Here is an 18,118-nt window from a genome sequence, read left to right on the forward strand (position 1 = left end):
GATAGAATGTGGTCTGAACTTGGGATAATCTTGAAGCTGTCTTCTATTGCTTTTTTCCATGGCATCTGCTTTATTCTGGTCTCAATGTAAGCCCTCAGATTTCCTCTGTTTTACGCTGCATCTGGTTTAATAATATGATCACCAGCAGCCCCTGAGATTTCCTATTGTAGGTTCTGCTGCCAGAAAGTAATTGATCTGTGCTGACCATCTTAGCCTGGGCTTAGCCAGGAAATAGACTTGGAAGACCGTGGTCAGTGGTCAGCTTTGATCAAGTGTATATTCTCAGTCAACTTGGCTTAGAGAGTAGTATCACATGATTGATAAGAACTTACCATTCTTACAGTGGAGATCGGCAGAGAAGGCTATTCTAGCAATGAGGAGAAATGAACTAATAAATACCCTATACATTATATCTTTACTAAAAACCAGACTCGACTTTCCTATCCTGTAAGCTTCAAGGTCTCCAGCATGCTGTGTTAGGCCCTTTTTCCACCTGGTTCCCAGCTCCCTGGAGAGGCACACTTCTATTTCTAACATCTTCCCGTCAATCATAGTCAGCACTTAACTACTGGGTAAGTAGTTGCTGAAGGGTCACTTGGCTGTCATTAGGTGGTAAGTTGCAATGTCTTGGAGCACACCATATTAACTTGCTAGCCTTACATCTGACACAATTCCTCATATCTAGTGGGTGTTCTACATTTGGGAGAGGAAAGAGTTGGGGTCCTCACTGCCACCCCTGCCTTGCTCATGGATGTCAATATTCAGCTCAGTGCAGCCTCAGAACAAGCCAGGGTAGAAAAGCTTGAGATCGTCATCTGCTGCATTCTTATTTCCTGTTTGTCAAAAGCTCAGTGCTTCCCTGATGGTATCTTTCCCCAGTGACTGTGTCCTGCAGTACTGACTCCACGAGCCTCATGGCCCCTACATCACTGACCTGCTCACACAGTTGTTTTAAAGTGGAGGTGAGTGACAGACTTTGAATCTGTGCCAAAGTGGGTCATGGAAAAGAAAGCACGTATTCACCAGTTCAAAAGGCTTCTTAGGCTTTGATTTTCTCTGGGGGTTTGGGGAAGAAAGCTAAAGCATTCATGGGTAATTTTTTAAAATCAAATTATCCTTTCACACGATGGTAACTACTTTGTAAATATGATTTGCTAATGTCAGCCACAATATTGGGCTGACAAGCTCCAAACCTCAGATCTTCATAGGAAACACAGCTTGGCACCTGTGCTTTAAATCAAGCCACCTGTGCTGCTGTGACTTTTCTGTATTAATCATCCTGCTATTGTCAAAAGTCCTCTTTCTGGATCTGTCTCATTTATAGCTCTATTTGCACTGCTTAGGATGCTTTTGGTTCAAATGACATAAAACGTGATACAAAATGTTAAAAGAAAACTCAGAATTTATTATTAACCTCCAAAGTTTCAGTGACTTGAATTGTGACCATAGACTCAGCTTTACTGGCTCCATTCTCAAGTATCACCCTTAGGATCATAACATGATGGTCAGAGGAGTTCTTAGGTCTGTTCAGCTTCAAGCTAGTGGATAAGAGGGGAAGAGGAAGAGAAGGAGGGAGGGAGGGAAGAAGGAAGGAAGGAATTAAGGAAGGAAGGTCCTAGGCCTTGAAGTTCTCCTAAAGCTTTTGCTAGAAAATGCCTCCAAATCAAGATTCTCTTAAACTCTAGCAACAGGAACCTTAACCATAAATGCTGCTTTTTAGAGAACATACTACAACAGATTAAAAAAAATAAATTTATGAATGTACAAAACAGGACTTGTGAGTCTGATCAGTTGGCTTAAAAATGATGCAATAAATTGTGGCATTTTAATAAAAAAAAAAGAAGAAGAAAATGAACCCTTCCCAAAGGGAATCCAATCACTTAACGGCAAAGGAACTAAGGAGAGACTTCTTCAAAGAAGAGGTAAGAATGACAAACAAACATGACGGAATGCTCAACATCCCTCGTCATAAAGGAACAACTCAGATTCTGTCTTACCCCAGTTAGACTGGCCAACATTGTGAATTCAAACAACAAATTCTGGCATAGATGTGGGGGGTAATGAACCCTAATGCACTGTTGGTGGGAATGTGAACTAACTACTACAACTACTCTGGACAGCAGTCTGGAGGTTTCTCAAAAAACGAAACATAGGGGCTGGAAAGGTGGCTCAGTGGTAGAGCACTTGCCTTGCAAGCTCAAGGCCCTGGGTTTGGTTCCTCAGCACCACATAAGCAAAAAGAAAAAAGCAGGAAGTGGCACTGTGGCTCAAGTGGTAGAGCGCTAGCCTTGAGCTGAAGAGCTGAGGGACAGCGCCCAGGCCCAGAGTTCAGGCCCCATGACCGGACCCCCCCAAAGAAAACTAAACATAGGGTCAACCTGAGTCCCCATTTAAGCATTCCACTATATCCCTTCCCCTCCCCAAATTACAAACATGTATATACAAGATGCAGAATACCAGAATCAAATACAGTGAAAACAAGGGTTATACTGTGAGGGAAGAACTTACAAAAGAAACAAATGAATCACATAATGCATTTTAAGTACATTAAAAACAATAGCAAGAAAGAAAAAAAACCCTTGTGTCCCTGTCTTGGGGTACATTTTGCTTAACAATATCTCATATGGTCATATGTACAAAGCCTTGACCTTCTCTGTTTGTCATAGACATATACTAGACATTGCAAACAAGGGAAACCATGGGACCTATGAGATATACAGGACACTATGTTGAAAATGAACTTTACAATGTGTGTGTGTGGGGAAGTAAGTTGGGGAAGTGGGAGGGAAGTGATGGTAGGGGAAAATCAAAGGAGGAGGTAACAATGCTCAATAGGAAATGTACTCATTACCCTACTCATGTAACTGTAGCCCCTCTGTACAGTATCTTTACAAAAAAAAAAAAAAAGTTAAAAAAAAACAACTAAAAAACTAAACATAACTCTTCCCTACAATCCAGCCAATACCACTTCTTGGTATCTATTCAGACTATCACAAGCCAGGATACTATAAAAACACCTGCACATCCATGTTTGTTGTTGTACTATTCACAATAGCCAAGTCATGGAAATTGCCAAGATGCCTTATAACAGATGAGGGGATCCCAAAAATGTGGTACATATACACAACAGAATTTTACTCATCTATCAGGAAGAATAAGATTATGTGGTTTGCAGGGAAATGGATGACCTAGAACAAATTGTGTTAAGTGAGGTAAGCCGCCTGGCTTTGAACTGTGATCCTCAGATCTCAGCCTCCTGAGTAGCTGGGATAAAAGGCATGAGTCTCAGGGGTCCAACCATGATAGAGCTTTATTGTGGCCATCAGTTGCACATTTAATCTCAAAGGCTGTACAGTAGAGCACATCCAAGGCAAAAAAAAAAAAAAGCTGGCATGAACTGGAAAACCACCATTCATGGTAGTTCTCCATGCTAGGAGCTTTCCTGAGCACTACACATTTGAGCTCATTTAATTTGTGCATCTACTGCATGCATGCTATTATTATCCTGATCCTCAAGATCAGGAAAGTAACTGATAGAAAAGGAAAGCAACTTACCCAGAGTCTTACTGCTAAGCTGCAAGAGGAACATAAACCTCCCCCCAACCTTGCCCCAGCCAAAGTGGATGCTTTCACAAACACACTTGATTCTCAGAGAGAGAGAGAGAGAGAGAGAAGGTCTAGAGGCTAGAGAAAGCACAAAATGAGTCTTGTTGAAGGTGTGCAGGGACTTGGGTTCAAACCAGAGCTCCATACTTTCTTGGTCTACATCACTGTCAGGTACAGAAGGAGAAGTTCTAATTTCTTTTCCTGCCATTGTATTGAAAGTCCCCATATCCCTGTGATCCTCGATGTCTAGTCTCCTACCTCATGGCTACTTATCCCTGCTGCCTCAATCCACTCCCCACCCAGAACCTTCTTCCTCTTCCTAGGCATATTCAGTGCCCTCTCTACCTCCTTCCAAGTGAACACCATTTCTCCTCTATAGAAAGATACCAAGCACAGGCTAGCTTCCCCCCTCCCCCGCCACCTGCCCCTGTAGTAGTTGGGTTGGGACCACTGGACCTTGAGCAGAATTGACCTGTGTCACATGAGGTGTTTAATAATCTTCCTAGTCATGGTTGGAAAAGGCTTAGAATCCCAAGCACATGGGAGGCCAAGACAAGAAGGTCACAAGTTCAAGGCCAGCCTGAGCTACAAAGTGATGAAGTAAGGAAAATAGGTCTAAGTTACTATCACCTTGCTCTCACAAAGCCATCCTGGCATCTAGCTGGGTGAGGGGGGATTTCCACCCAGCTTCAAAGGGCCCCAAGTTGAAACAAGCCATCCTTTGAATTTCAGATGCTTAGCTCAAGGAGACCCCTGCTTCAGAGAACGTGCAGATGCGTCAGGGAAAGCCCTGCTCCTTGCTCTACGTTTATGGTCTGCTTTTGGTAAGGCTTAGTCCCCACCAAAGCTTGTGGTTTTTGTCCTTAAAACCTTGGTGCAGACTCTGTATGGGGGCTGCATGTCTTCATGACAAGTCCACCTGAAGACACTGGCTTTCTAATAAAGACTCCAAGTCAACCTCTCAATATGTGGCTTCTCTGTTTTCTCACGACTGGATTCACAGCTAAGATTTACCTACAACAGTGGGATGTCTTAAAAAAATACTAATAAGTGACTGGAGGCTGTGGTCCGGACATAAGGCAGAGGAGAAATAGTGGCCCAACCCATAACACTGAGCTTTGGTGTTAATCATGTCAGAGCATCCAGATTCATCTAAGGCATCATTCAAGGTCCAGGACAGACTCTACTGGGGCTCCTAGCTTTTCCACTGTGCTCCTCAGATATTTTATTTTATTTATTTTTTGGGGGGGTCCGGTCGTGGGGCTTGAACTCAGGGCCTGGGCACTGTCCCTCAGCTCTTCAGCTCAAGGCTAGCGCTCTACCACTTGAGCCACAGCGCCACTTCCAGCTTTTTTCTTTTTGCTTATATGGTGCTGAGGAATCAAGCCCAGGGCCTCATGCATGCAAGGCAAGCGCTCTACCACTGAGCCACCTTCCCAGCCCTCCTCAGATATTTTATAAGCCCTTCCTGTAATACTTAATACATGTCTGCTTAGCCTTATTTCTCACTAATAAGGGCACAGAAACCTTGTTTTATTTGACTTTGTGACTATAGAAACTTATATAATACTTTACTTCCAAGCATGTTGAGTGAATGCATAAATGCATGAGTGAATGGTAATTTCCATAGAGAGTCAGGAGTTATTTATCTTTGAATTCTTTCCACTCTAAAGATACTTGGGAGCCTGGCACAGTGGCCTCCACCTGTAATCCCAGCACTCAGAAGGGTGAGGCAGGAGAATTGAGAGTTCAAGGCCAACATAGGCTACCCAGCAAGAACCAGTCTCAAAAATAAAAACCAAAAGATACTTGCTGTGTAGCTATCTTGGTTACCACAAACGACTCACCAGCCAGTGTGTTATCTTCACTAGTCCCTAAAGGATTGTCTCCCTTTAAATAAGTCTGCAGTTTCTGGAAACTCATTTGCATGGAGCTGTGTAATTTATATGGTGGCTGGTAATCAGAAGGGAAAGAGCTTGTGGGTGATAACATTCATTCTTAGTCACAAAATAAAAGAGAAACATGACAGTGACATTTCCACCAAGCAAAAAGGTCACCTGGCATTTTGAGGCCCTAATTGCAAAGCTGTATTTGCATTCTATTGTCTGTACTTCCTGAGGCTGCCACTGCCCCAGAGGCAGACAGGCTGGCGAGAGAGAGAGAAGAAATGCAATTTTTTCAAAATGGCTCTGTGATTCTCAATCAGGGCTGAGAAAGGCATAAGACCCCCAAATGGAATCCCAGATTGGGGAACAGCATAGAACTTATTTTGATTTAAAAAAATACGTGTGTGTGCTGTTTTGTTTTTTTCAAAAATACAAAATACAGGATTCAAATGCAATAGGCTAGGATGCTAGGTACCTAGAGAATGTCGGATGGGAAAGCAACCCAGCAAACAAGCTGTAGAACTGAGATGACACTTGGCATATAATTGCCAGCCAAAGGGTATTGTTGGGATTGCGTGTTCAGTGCCATCTGTGTTATGATTTCTACTGCAATTACCAAGGAAGTGTGCTCTGTTTCGAGAGGACTACAGGTTTTTATTTAAAGCAAGTTCGGATTTGACGTGCTACCACATGGCAGAATAGTAGAGGGGTTTGCTGAATGCAGGAAGATAAAGAAACTAAGACAATTCTCTTTGGAAACCTGGCTATGAAGGGGATGACAAGAAATAGACAAAGTTCTATTTCTTGAAGATGGGAGAGTCTTGAGTGTGTTTTGAAGGCTGATAGACAAGTCCAGCAAAGCATAGAAAGTAGAGGTGCTGGAGGAAATGAACAACAGGTAATCAGCTTTAGTCTGGTTGATGCTACTGTAACACAATGCTGGGACCAGATGACATATAAAGAACAGAGGTTTGTTATCTCATGGTTTTGGAGGCTGCGAAATCCCTGATCCAGATGCTGGCATCTGATGAAGTCTTTCTTGTTTTTATTGGCATGTGACAGAAGGTAGGACAAAAGGGAGAGAGAAGGCCAAGCTACTGTTTGTTGCACAAAGTCTCCATTATAAGAGTCCTGATCCCATGATTGAAGGAGGAGCCCCGGTCCATGTAGGCAATACCTGGCAACACCTGTCCCATGATACCACTGCAGTGGTAATACATAGATGACAAATCCTATACAGTGAGTCCACTGAAATCTCTGAGAAGACAGGCGTGAAAGGAAACCTGAGCTCAGGAAGGAAGGAGGAGAAAGGGGACAGGGAGTTGTGTGGTAAAGTTGAGAGTTCGAGGTAACAGGTTGCTGAGAGATGACACAGATGGTCAAAACAACCAAGAGGCAGGAGGAAACAACCAAATTTATTTGTTTGTTTGTTTGTTTTTTTAATCTATGCTTGTTGTTGTTGTATAAAGCGGGGTACTTTTGTAGTTGGTGATTGTTTTTGGCTTTTTTTTTTAGACAAGGCTTTTTTTTTTTTTTAGACAAGGCTGTGGCTCAGGTGGCCTGAAACAGGAACTTCCAGTCTTTCCCTCCTCAGTGCTGGGATTACTGGTATGCACTTAGCAATCACTTGCCTGTCTCTGTTTTTGTTATCTCCTCTTTCTCTTTTTCCTCTGCTTCCTCCTCCTTCTCCTTCTCCTCTTCCTCTTTTTTTTTTTGCTGCCAGTTCTAGGGCTTTAACTTAGGGCCTGGATGCACCCAGGTGTGTACCTTTTTTTTTTTTTTTTTTGCTCACAGCTGGAGTTCAAATTCTAGTACTGTCAAAAATAGAATAAAATGAATGAATGAATTTTAAAAGATATCTGCTATTCCGCTTCTATTTGGAGATTTTGTAGCCATTACCTCAGGCAGAAGTGGAGATGACGTCCCAACTCAACAACTCAGACAACAGTGGTAGGGGTTCTGAATGTTTTGAGGTTGCCATGTAGCAGACAGAATTATTAGATAAATAGAGGGCTAGTGAGTGACATTCACACTGGGAGACTTCCTGTGGCTAATGTGATGAAGTAGACAAATAAAAAGTTTTCCTGAATTTAGAACCATACTATACAATACTCATGTTTGACATGAAATCAGAGACCAAGCCAATTGCATGGCCCTGAATCTCATCCTAACTCTACTTAGACCCTCTGTGGTCCCTAATTGTAGGCCATGAAGATGATTGCCACTACCAGGATCAACTCTTTGATCAAACAAATATACTCAGGTTTTAATCTATGCAAGTGGCCCAGGAAGGGAATAATGGAAATGAGGCCAGGGTAGTGAAAGAAGCACAGCAGAAGACTCTTCTAAGAGAGAGGCCCTAAAAAAATGAGTCCAAGCAGTAGAAAAAAACACTTGGAGTTTGGAACAAACTTGCATGCCCTTGACCTGGACAGAGATGGGAAAGACAGTTCTTACCTCCTGCAGAAACAGACTTGTTGGCTCTAAGACATTGAGACACACACAAAAACAAATTTGAGTCAGAAACAGACATCTGAGTCAGCAATGGTATCCGGGTCATGACTTTCCTCCTCATATCACAGATGGTCCTCCAAATAATGCCATCTAGGGGCGTGCATTTGTTTCCTCATCCCATTGAAGAATCAAAAGGTAGGAAAGTGTTAAAGCAGAGAGAGCAAGTTTATTTCATAGCAAAAGACAAGCAATGAAAGTAGCAAAAGACTCTTGAAAGAGAGGGGGCCCTTAAAAGATGAATCTTTCCAAGTTTTCTGGGAGAGTGGCTGTTATAGTACAGGGCTCCTCCTGTATCTTCTCTCTTGAGTTTTGCTCTGATTGCTTGATGACTCCTGTATGTGCAACCCCAGCTCTTTCCATTGGTTGAACAGGCACTCAGGACATTTTGGGAAGAAATGTTTGAGTGGGAGCACAAGGTACTCTGGGAAGAAGCGCCATAGTGGAGCACATGTTATCTGCTACATTTTATGTTCACTACTTTTTATTCCAAGCTACCTAACAGTTCCCCTTTTGTTGTATGGGAACTTAGTCACGAGATACAGAGAAGCCACATTTTTTTTTTTTTTTTTGGGTCTGGTTGTGGGGCCTGAACTCTGGGCCTGGGCGCTGTCCCTCAGCTCTTCAGCTCAAGGCTAGCGCTCTACCACTTGAGCCACAGCGCCACTTCCGGCTTTTTTCTTTTTTCTTATATGGTGCTGAGGAATCGAACCCAGGGCCTTAGGCATGCAAGGCAAGTGCTCTATCACTGAGCCATCTTCCCAGCCCCAGAAGCCACATTTTGAGAGGTTGAATTGGGTCTTTATTGGAGAGCCGGTAACTGCCGGTGGACTTTTATCACAAAGACCTGCAGCCCCTTGAGTACACTTAACATTGTTAGAAAATTGAGCCATTACCAACCAACTAGATCAACTCTAATGGAGAGCTGAAGTGGAATGCCATGGTGACTGGAGGAGAGCCAGGAGACACAAGGCATGGTGTAGCATGGTGTAATGGCACCTGAGCTTGTCTGAGCCTCAGTAGGGTCCTGGCCAGGGGGCAGGGTAACAGGCAGCTTGAGAGTTCATGGCCCAAGACTGACAAGTCTGGTAACCTATTGTCCAAGTCCCCACCCTGCCTCTAGGAATTCAGGCATACCCATCACCAGGGGGTGGAACTTACCTGCCTCTAAAACAAGATGGTACCAGTTAAACCCAATTACCTATCTACCACATGGCAAGATAGCACCAGTTAGATCCAGTCTCCTTATTTCACTTTATTTCCCTCAAAAAAGAAGCCAAATAACTGAGTATGGTGGTGCATGCTTACAAAACCAGCACCATTAACGTAGACAAAGTTAACCCTCCTGGCAAAGAGACCTTCTAGTACCCAGTGGCTAGAATGTGGCCCCACCCAGTTTCCGGGTTTAACTGGTGCCATCTTGTCCTCATGGTGGTGGAAGGTGAAGTCCCACCTCCTAGGTGATGGGCGTGCCTGAATTCCTAGAGGCATGGTGTTGGGGGGGAGGGGGAATTGTACAATAGGTTACTAGACTTGTCAGTCTTGTGCTTTGAACTTATGAGACTCTCAAGTTCCCTGTGCCTCTGCCCCCCGCCCCTATTTAGGCCCAGACCAGCTCAGGCATCATTAAGCCATGCTTGTGTCTGTGTCTCCTGGCTCCTGGCTCTTCTCTGGTCACCATGGCATCCCACTTCAGCTCTCTATTTGAGTTGATCTGGTTTGTTGGCATTGCTTTTCTACTCTCTCTCCTCTCCTGATCTCATGGCTCAGTTCTCTAACAGTGTTAAGTGTATTTGAGGGGTTGCAAGTCTTTTTTTTTTTTTTTTGGTCGGTCGTGGGGCTTGAACTCTGGGCCTGGGTGCTGACCCTGAGCTCTTCAGTTCAAGGCGAGTGCTCTACCACTTGAGCCACAGTTTTCCGGTTTTCTAGTTGTTTATTGGAGATAAGAGTCTCACAGATGTTTCTGCCCGGGCTGGTTTTGAACCTCGATCCTCAGATCTCAGCCTTCTGAGTAGCTAGGATTACAGGTGTGAGCCACCGGCGCCTGGTGGTTACAAGTCTTTGTGATAAGAATCTACCTGTAGGGGGCTGGGAAGTTGGCTCAGTGGTAGAGCGCTTGCCTTGCATGCCTGAGGCCCTGGGTTCGATTCCTCAGCACCACATAAGCAAAAAGCAAAAAAAGCTGGAAATGGCGCTGTGGCTCAAGTTGTAGAGCGCTAGCCTTGAGCTGAAAGAGCTGAGGGACAGTGCTCAGACCCAGAGTTCAGGCCCCATGACCAGACCCCCCCCAAAAAAGAATCTACCTGTAGTCACCAGCTTTCCCATAAACACTCCCAATTCAACCTCTCAAAATGTGGCTTCTCTATTTCTCACAACTGAGATACCTTACAACAGTATAAAAATGCTGGGTTTCCTCTCCCTCCAGATCCAGACTTCCTTCTGGCACAAGCCTGGTTCTGATCTCCAGCAATAAACTCCTTTGTCGCCTTTAAAAAGTGGTCTTGATCTCTTGTGGTCTATGTTGCCATAATATCATGAGGATGGCACCAAAGTTTGATGCTAGCTCAAGTGGTAACCAGGCCTTCTTGGACCTTAGCTGCAGTGGCCTTTGAGTTCTTGGGTGGCTGAATCTGAGAAACCATTTTTCAAAGTGGCAGTGTGCCCTCAAGTGAACAGGGTGTTACAGAGCTCAAAGCGAAGTCTGCTAAGTGAATTAAAACATTTACATCCTGAGCCTGCAATGGTGAAATCCAGCTCATTCCAGACATGTCCTGAAGGGGTCTTTCCAACTGTACCAATGCAAAGATGTGTATGTATATGTGTGTGTGTGTGTGTGTGTGTGTGTGTGTGTGTATGAAAGAGAGAGAAAGAGAGAGGGGAGGTCACTCTAACTTCCTGGGCTGACTTCAAACTCTTGATCTTCTAGTAGCCATGAGAGATGATAAATGCCAAGGAATGTAAAATGGAGGATAGGTTCTCAGGGTCTCTAAGAGAGAGCATTCCTTCATTGTAATTAAGCTTTCCAACATACAGGTGAACAGCCTGAGTGGACACCAGAGTACTCCACCCACCTAAGGATGAATGATCTGCTTCATTCCAACCCAAGGTGAGTCAACAGATAGTTATAAAACAATAGATCTTTAACTTACCTACCCACACCAGTAAAACCATGCTTTAGAGGTCAAATGTAATTCAATAAACATTGCCCACCCTTGGGACTCTGCCCATTGGGCTGGTTCTGGGGTTAGGGGGAAAACAGCATTCTCTCCTGCCATCACTTTGTGGCCATCTTGGAATCCAGGAAAGTCAAGACCACCTGCCAAGTATTAAAGACTATTCTAATAAGGTCCCACCTGAGCAATCTTGAGATAATGAACTGTCCAACTGCCTATCTGCTCTAACTTGCATATCTTCTCACATCCTGTCACTAATTCTCCCTATAACATTGAAGGTCAGTGTCTATACCTCCAAAGACAGAGAATGGCTCCAAAGACAGAGTGCTATCTTCCTATGGCATATCTATATCACGTAATTTCATTTTATTTTTATTTTTTCTGTGCTAGTACTATGTTTTGAACTCAGGGCCTCTTGCTCATTCAGCTTTTTCTGCTCACAGCTGCCATATAATGAATGTCTTTCTCTTCCATATTCCTGGCCTAATACACTTTGCTAGCCCTTTTACTGTATTTGAGTCCTGCCTAAATTCCTGTTCTGGACTGAGGCTGATTAGTTGCACTAAATTTCTGGTAAGACCACTTCCCAAATAGTTAGGATTATAGGTGTAGGCTATCATGCCCAGCTCCACTTCTCTCTTTGGGAATAGAACGTGGACTCTGTGCCATTTTATATTAGGAGTATGTATTGTTCTCATAACCCAATGTTGCTCCCATGGCTCTCTCTCCCTCCCTATCTTAGAAATCCCCATTCTAGAGGTTCTTGAAAATATCCTCACCCCTGAATGATCAAAATATAAACCACTGTTTTCTGTCACAATAGGTATCAGTATGGCCTTTTGACCTAAGTTCTCTTCACAATATTATGTGACTGACTGCCAGTCTAAGCTCTGCTCAATGCTATGTGGCATCCCTGATTAAACCCTGATCTGATGAGGTCTCTGTCTTCTTTTCTTTCATCTGCTTGACCTTTCTTAACATATATTCTCCTTTTTTGAGTTTACAAGAGCTTACAGCTAAGAGCTTGCCTTGAATCTCAGAGGAACCATAGCATTGGAATTTCTGAACAATCTTGAAGGCGTTAAGACAATGAGGATTCTTGAGGATGGACTGAATGCACTTTGCATTATGAGATGGCATGTCTTTTGGGGTCGAAGGTGGGGTATTATAGCTTAAGTTGTGATTGGATATTAACTTGACCTAGGATAGACTTGTGATGGTTAATCTTACAACCTTGATTGGATTGAGAAGCACCTGAGGATTAATGAAGCATACCTCTTGATATCTGTGGGCACATTTCCAGAGAGAATTAGCTAGGAAGAAAAGGATGGCACTATCCAATGGCCTGGGAGCCTGGATGGAATAAAAGGGAAAGAAAGATAAATTCCACAGAGATAGGCATTTCTCGTCCTTTACTTCCTGGTCTCCATGATGTGTTCTGCTCTGTTCTACCATAACCTTCTGCCATGATGGTTAGAAACTTCTTAAGCCATGAGCAAATCAAATCATTCTTCCTATTAAGTTGTTTTGCTTAGGTGTTTAGTCACAAAGGCTAATACTTCTGGGAATGAAGAGCCTGTGGCTCCCATGTCAGCAGTGAACTTTGGCACAGCCCCCTGGCTAGTATTCCTGGACATCAACAGGGCTGTCAATGACAGTGGCTCAGGCTGTCAGTGAAACCCCCTCAGGTTTCTTCAGCTTTATGATGGGGATGCCAGCACCTTTCCTTTTGTAGATTTGCTATTCTCTCTGGACATCAAGGTCAGTGCTATCTGAACAGGTTCCTTCTGCAAAGAATTTCAGTACTTTCTTCTCTTTGGGACCCCTAGACCCCTAGGTGGGGGATGTGACTAGCTGCAGGAGATTTGACTGTGTATCTGAAGCATGAATGATACCAGTGGAAACTTACTGGTTGAATGGTGTTTTATCCTATGTCTAAAGACAGGATTATAAGTGTTTGACCTTTTGCTTTAATTCCTGGCAAAAGAAGAGTCCTTCTATGTCCTAATCTTAGTGAGGAAATTCCTGGATCCCTTACCAAAACTGCTTAAGTGCTTCCTTTTTATCATCTACCCCTTGGCATGTGCCTTTTGCCTATTTCCTATAACCCCTCCTGGGCTAATCTGAACCTATAATAGCAGAAGTTGAAGGAGAGAACTTGAGCTTAGCCATATTTGTTGGTTAAACTCATTCCTCACCCCAAGGTGGTAAATGAAATATTATTTCATAAATAGCATTCTGAGATATCACTGCATAAGCATTTCTGCTGGTGGGAACACACTTCATTTACATGGGAACCAAGAACAACACTGTGTGAATCCTTTCTTCATTGGAGAGCATTGTAAAAAAGGTTAATGTTATTGATATATAGCTGGTCTTCACCATTTACTTTCTTGTGAATTTCCCTACTTGCAAAAAGTTTGTAAGCCACAAATCACACAAGGTGCTTTCTTGGTCATTCATGACATGTACAGTGACAAAAATATTTGAGTTGCAACAAGTACAAGTTCCCAGATGAGACTGCACATGCCAACATTCTACCATCTTGTTTTAGCCCTCATCTTTAAGTGTCCTTACTGTGTTCTACTTTATGCTATACTTTTGCATGTTTGTGCTAATTGTTGGGATTTCATGGCTTATAGTGGCCCAAGAGTGTTGTGCTAAAGTTCTGGTTAGTGTTTCTGAGAAGGCTGTTAGGTCACTTGCCTTTAGTATTTTCTTCGAAAGCAGGTCTGTCAGGATCAAATTCAGTTTACGCTTTTCTAGTGAAATTAAAAATTTATCTTCATTGTACAGCCTTGCTGGACACATGATTCTTGGCAAATAGTTCTTTTTCCTTCTTTTCTTTCTTCCTTTTGTGAATAATTTTCTTGGCTAATTCCAGTGTTATCCCACTGCCTTTCTGGCTCTCATTGTCTTTGCTTAGTTGTTAGTTTTGTTGTGATTTCCTTCTAAGTAATGAGGTGTGTGTATGTGTGTGTGTGTGGTATGTATGTGGAGGGGTGCTGTTAAAATATTTTTTTGACTTTCAACATTTTCCTTATGATGTGTTTCTCATTTCTGAGGTTTTCTCCAATCTTCTCTGTTCTTCAGCTTTTCTAATCTTTATTGTTCTTCTGTCAACTCAGCAATACTACTGGGCCTCTCTAGTGAGTTTTTAATGTTACTGTTTTCAAGTTGGCTCCTTTTACTAATTTGTTGACATTTTCTTCAGACTCAGCATTATCGTATCTTCAACTAGTTCTTTAATCTTGTTTCCTATGGTCTGTGAACATGTACATAGGCTACTTTTGTCTGTTTTGCTTTTTTTCTATACAGGATAAAATTTTCTTGTTGCTCTGCATGCTTTGTAATTTTAGGTTGAAAAGTTGGTATTTTAGAAAATATGTGATTATGGGTCAAACATGTCCCCCTTCTAGGAGGTTGATATTTTCTTACTATGACCTAAATGACGGTGGCATGTTCCGTCTCTGATGTTGCTCTCTTGGGAGGTCAGCTTTGGGTATGCCTACGTCACTCTGGAATCAGGGATTTTGGTCCAGCTTACTTTCTCTCTTCTCTTGTCCTGTTCAGCTTTTAAATCACGCTGTTGCCTGCTGATTGCTCTATTATTTTCAACCATTCTGGGACATAAATTGCTCTACCGTTTATCCATCCCAGTTCTGGATCTTCAGTGGAATTATCCTGAAACTCACTGAAACAAGAAAGAAGAGTACTCAAGACTGCCCTAACAGTGTCAAGACTATCAAGAGGAGTCTGGCTCAACTCTGGATACAAGAGGAACCAATCAGGATTTACACACTAAGAGCAGGTTGTAAGTTGGTAGGCAGAAGAATTACTAGATCTAAAGGTCAGGAGGAATTTCTGCTGATAGCAGGCTAGGATGATCAGGTACCAATGGTGGGAAACAAAGAATTTAATTAGATATTAAGAGCAACCAGTTATCAAGAGTATTATTATTAAGAGCCTGAGGACAAGGTATAAGGATGAAGCAGATCAAGAAAACAGTTTAGGCCAGGTGTGGCAGTGCATCTCTGTAATCTAACCACTGGAGAGGCTGACGCAGGACAATCACCAGTTAAGACTGGCTTAGGCTAAATAGTGAGATGGTCTTTTTTAAAAAAGTTAGCACAGCATGGTTTGGTGGGTTGGGAGTAGCTGGGGTCATCTTGGTTTGCACTTCTTGGCACAGAATCACACCTCACAAGCCAAGGTAAAAGTGAGCAGGAGCCCCATATTCTTGGTAGCCATGGCGAAGAAAAGCCTCTATTCCATGAATGTGGTCTGAGCCAAAGAAGGAAGCTCCCACCTCTACCATACTTGGGACTGAGCCTTAGTAACAGATGGCTGGGGGCAGAATGAGGAAAGCTGTTGTTCAACGTTTCTTAGGAGAAAGTTCTCTGGGTGTTAGGGAATGTTTTTGGCCAAACAGTCTTTCGGGAGCAAAGAAGGAAAACAGAGGGAGCTATCTTGATTCAAACACATAAGACTTGCCTTTCTGTTTACCCTTAGGATCATTTCCAGAAGCTTTAACTTAAAAATAAAACTGGCTTTCACAAGTTTTACTGGGGAAAGATCATGAGAACTCCTCATACTGGGAGTCAACTTTTGGATTTTTTTTTTTTGTCAGTCATGGGACTTGAACTCTGGGCCTGGATGCTTTCCCTGAGTTCTTCAGCTCAAAGCAAGCGCTCTATCACTTGAGCCACAGAACCATTTCTGGTTTTCTGGTGTTTAATTGGAGGTTAGTCTCATGAACTTTCCCTCGTGGGCTGGCTTTGAGCCACGATCCTCAGATCTCAGCCTCCTAAGTAGCTAGGATTACAGTTGTGAACCACCGGCGCGGCACCCAGCTTAACTTTTGGAATAATTTTTTTTTAATTATTTTTCTCTTGTGGTGCTGGGCAAGTGCTCTCTACTGAGCTCCAAATCACCCTTGGAACAATCTTAAAGACCCAAAGTTAGCAAAGTTGTCCAGAGGCACGAGATGGAGGACAATAGGTATTAGATTTTAAGTGGCTATTTTAACTATGCATGAAAATATTGAAAACTGAAATAACACAAAATGACTTACTCTCCTAAAGTTTAGCCTGAAGAAAACTGCTCAAGATGATTGTTGTAAATGTCTAGAAAATCCCAAATGTCATTATTTAACATTGCTTGGAGATTATGGTTTTTTTTTAAAGTTAGAAATCTTATTTCTGAATTTCTTTCCAGATTATGTGCATCTTAGTTCAAGTTTTTTCCTACCCAACTTTGTCACTCATCTTAGTTCAAGTTCTTTTCTATCCAACTTATTTAGCACCTTTAATGAACTAAATAAAACTAATTCATGTTCACGACTGTCTATGTGAAAACTGTTTTATCAAGTCGGTCTTTATTTTTATTTTCCCCCCACATATTCAGCACAAACCCCAAGTGGTCAGATGAGGGACAGATGGCTTTTGAGTTTGGATCCTAAAGTGCTTCAGGATTCTTTTAGCAAGGTTCTGGGCTCCTGAGGGAGGGAATGTATATTATGGGATGAATTGCATCCCCTTAGATTTCAAATGCTGAGATCTGGGATGGTTAATTTATTTTTTGGGTCAGTCATGGGGATTGAACTTGGCCTGAGGCTTTTTAATTTTTTTTTCAAGGCTAGTCACAGCTCCATTTCTTTGGTTAATTGTAGAGAGTCTCACAGACTTTCCTTCCCTGGCTAGCTTTAAACTAGCTAAACTTTAAAGATCATCTTCAGATCTCAGCATCCTGAGCAGCTAGGATTACAGGAGTGAATCACCAGCATCTGGCTCTAGAATGGTTAAATCTTGTATGTCAAGTTGGCTCAATTAAAGGAGACCTAGACAGCTGATGAAGCTTTATTTCTGGGTGTGACTGTGAGTGAACACCATTGGCTGAAGGGTTTATGCAGAAAAAGGCAGAAGGTGATTTTGTTTTGCTCTCCCATAGCTGAGTGTATTTTTTCTCCTGCTCTAACACATTAAGAACTCTCTGTTTCTTTGGCTTTTGGCCTCTAGGACTTAGTTGCCCTAGTGACTTCTCTCCAGACCTCTGGCATTAGGGATTGAGTTATAGCCTTGGCTTCCTTGGTTCTGAGGTCTTTAGACTTCCACTAAAAAACAGTATGTAGTTATGTGAGCCATTTCCTCACATTACCTGTCATCTATCACTCCTTTCCTTCCTTCCTTCCAGTTTTCTGGAAAACTTATGAAGCTCTAATGGTTGATGCCTCAAAGTGCAAATTTATATGAAGATAGGACCTTTGAAGGGGTAAAATAAGGCTATATGGATGAGCCCTAATTAGGGAGAAGAGGAGAAGAGAACACACACCAGGATAGGGGATGGGGGTTAAAAAGAGATGAAACAAGCCAGTATAAAATATTTGATTCTGCCAGGCACCACTGGCTCACGCCTGTAATCCTAGCTACTCAGATCTGAGGATCAAAGTTCAAAGCCAGCCTGGGCAGGAAAGCCTGTGAGACTCTTTTGTCTCCAGTTAACCACCAGAAAACCAGACATGGTGCTGTGGCTCAAGTGGTATAGTGTTCACCTTGAGCTTAAGAGCTCAGGGACAGTCAGTGCCCACATCCAGAGTTCAAGCCCAAGATAAAAAAAAAAAAAAAAAAAATCCAAGTAAAAATGGGATCATGTGGGTGATCTCCCCACTTTGCCTACTTAAGTCTTCCAGTATAGCCCAGGCTTGTCTCAAACTTGCAATTGTTCTGCCTCTGTTTCTCCCATGCTGGGATTATAGGCATGTCTTTGTAAGAATACATGAGGACATAGACATAAACAGAGGAAGCCTATGGGAAGGTAAGGGAGAAGACCAAGAGGAGATGTACTGAAAGAAAACAGGGTTCACATCTTCATTCCAGATTTCCAGGACCCACCCTACACTTGGAGATACACTTTTTTTTTTTTGTTGTTGGTGATGGGGCTTGA

Source organism: Dipodomys spectabilis, unplaced genomic scaffold, assembly GCF_019054845.1.
Source record: "Dipodomys spectabilis isolate Male_0828 unplaced genomic scaffold, ASM1905484v1 ptg000006l, whole genome shotgun sequence".
Taxonomy (NCBI): Eukaryota; Metazoa; Chordata; class Mammalia; order Rodentia; family Heteromyidae; genus Dipodomys; species Dipodomys spectabilis.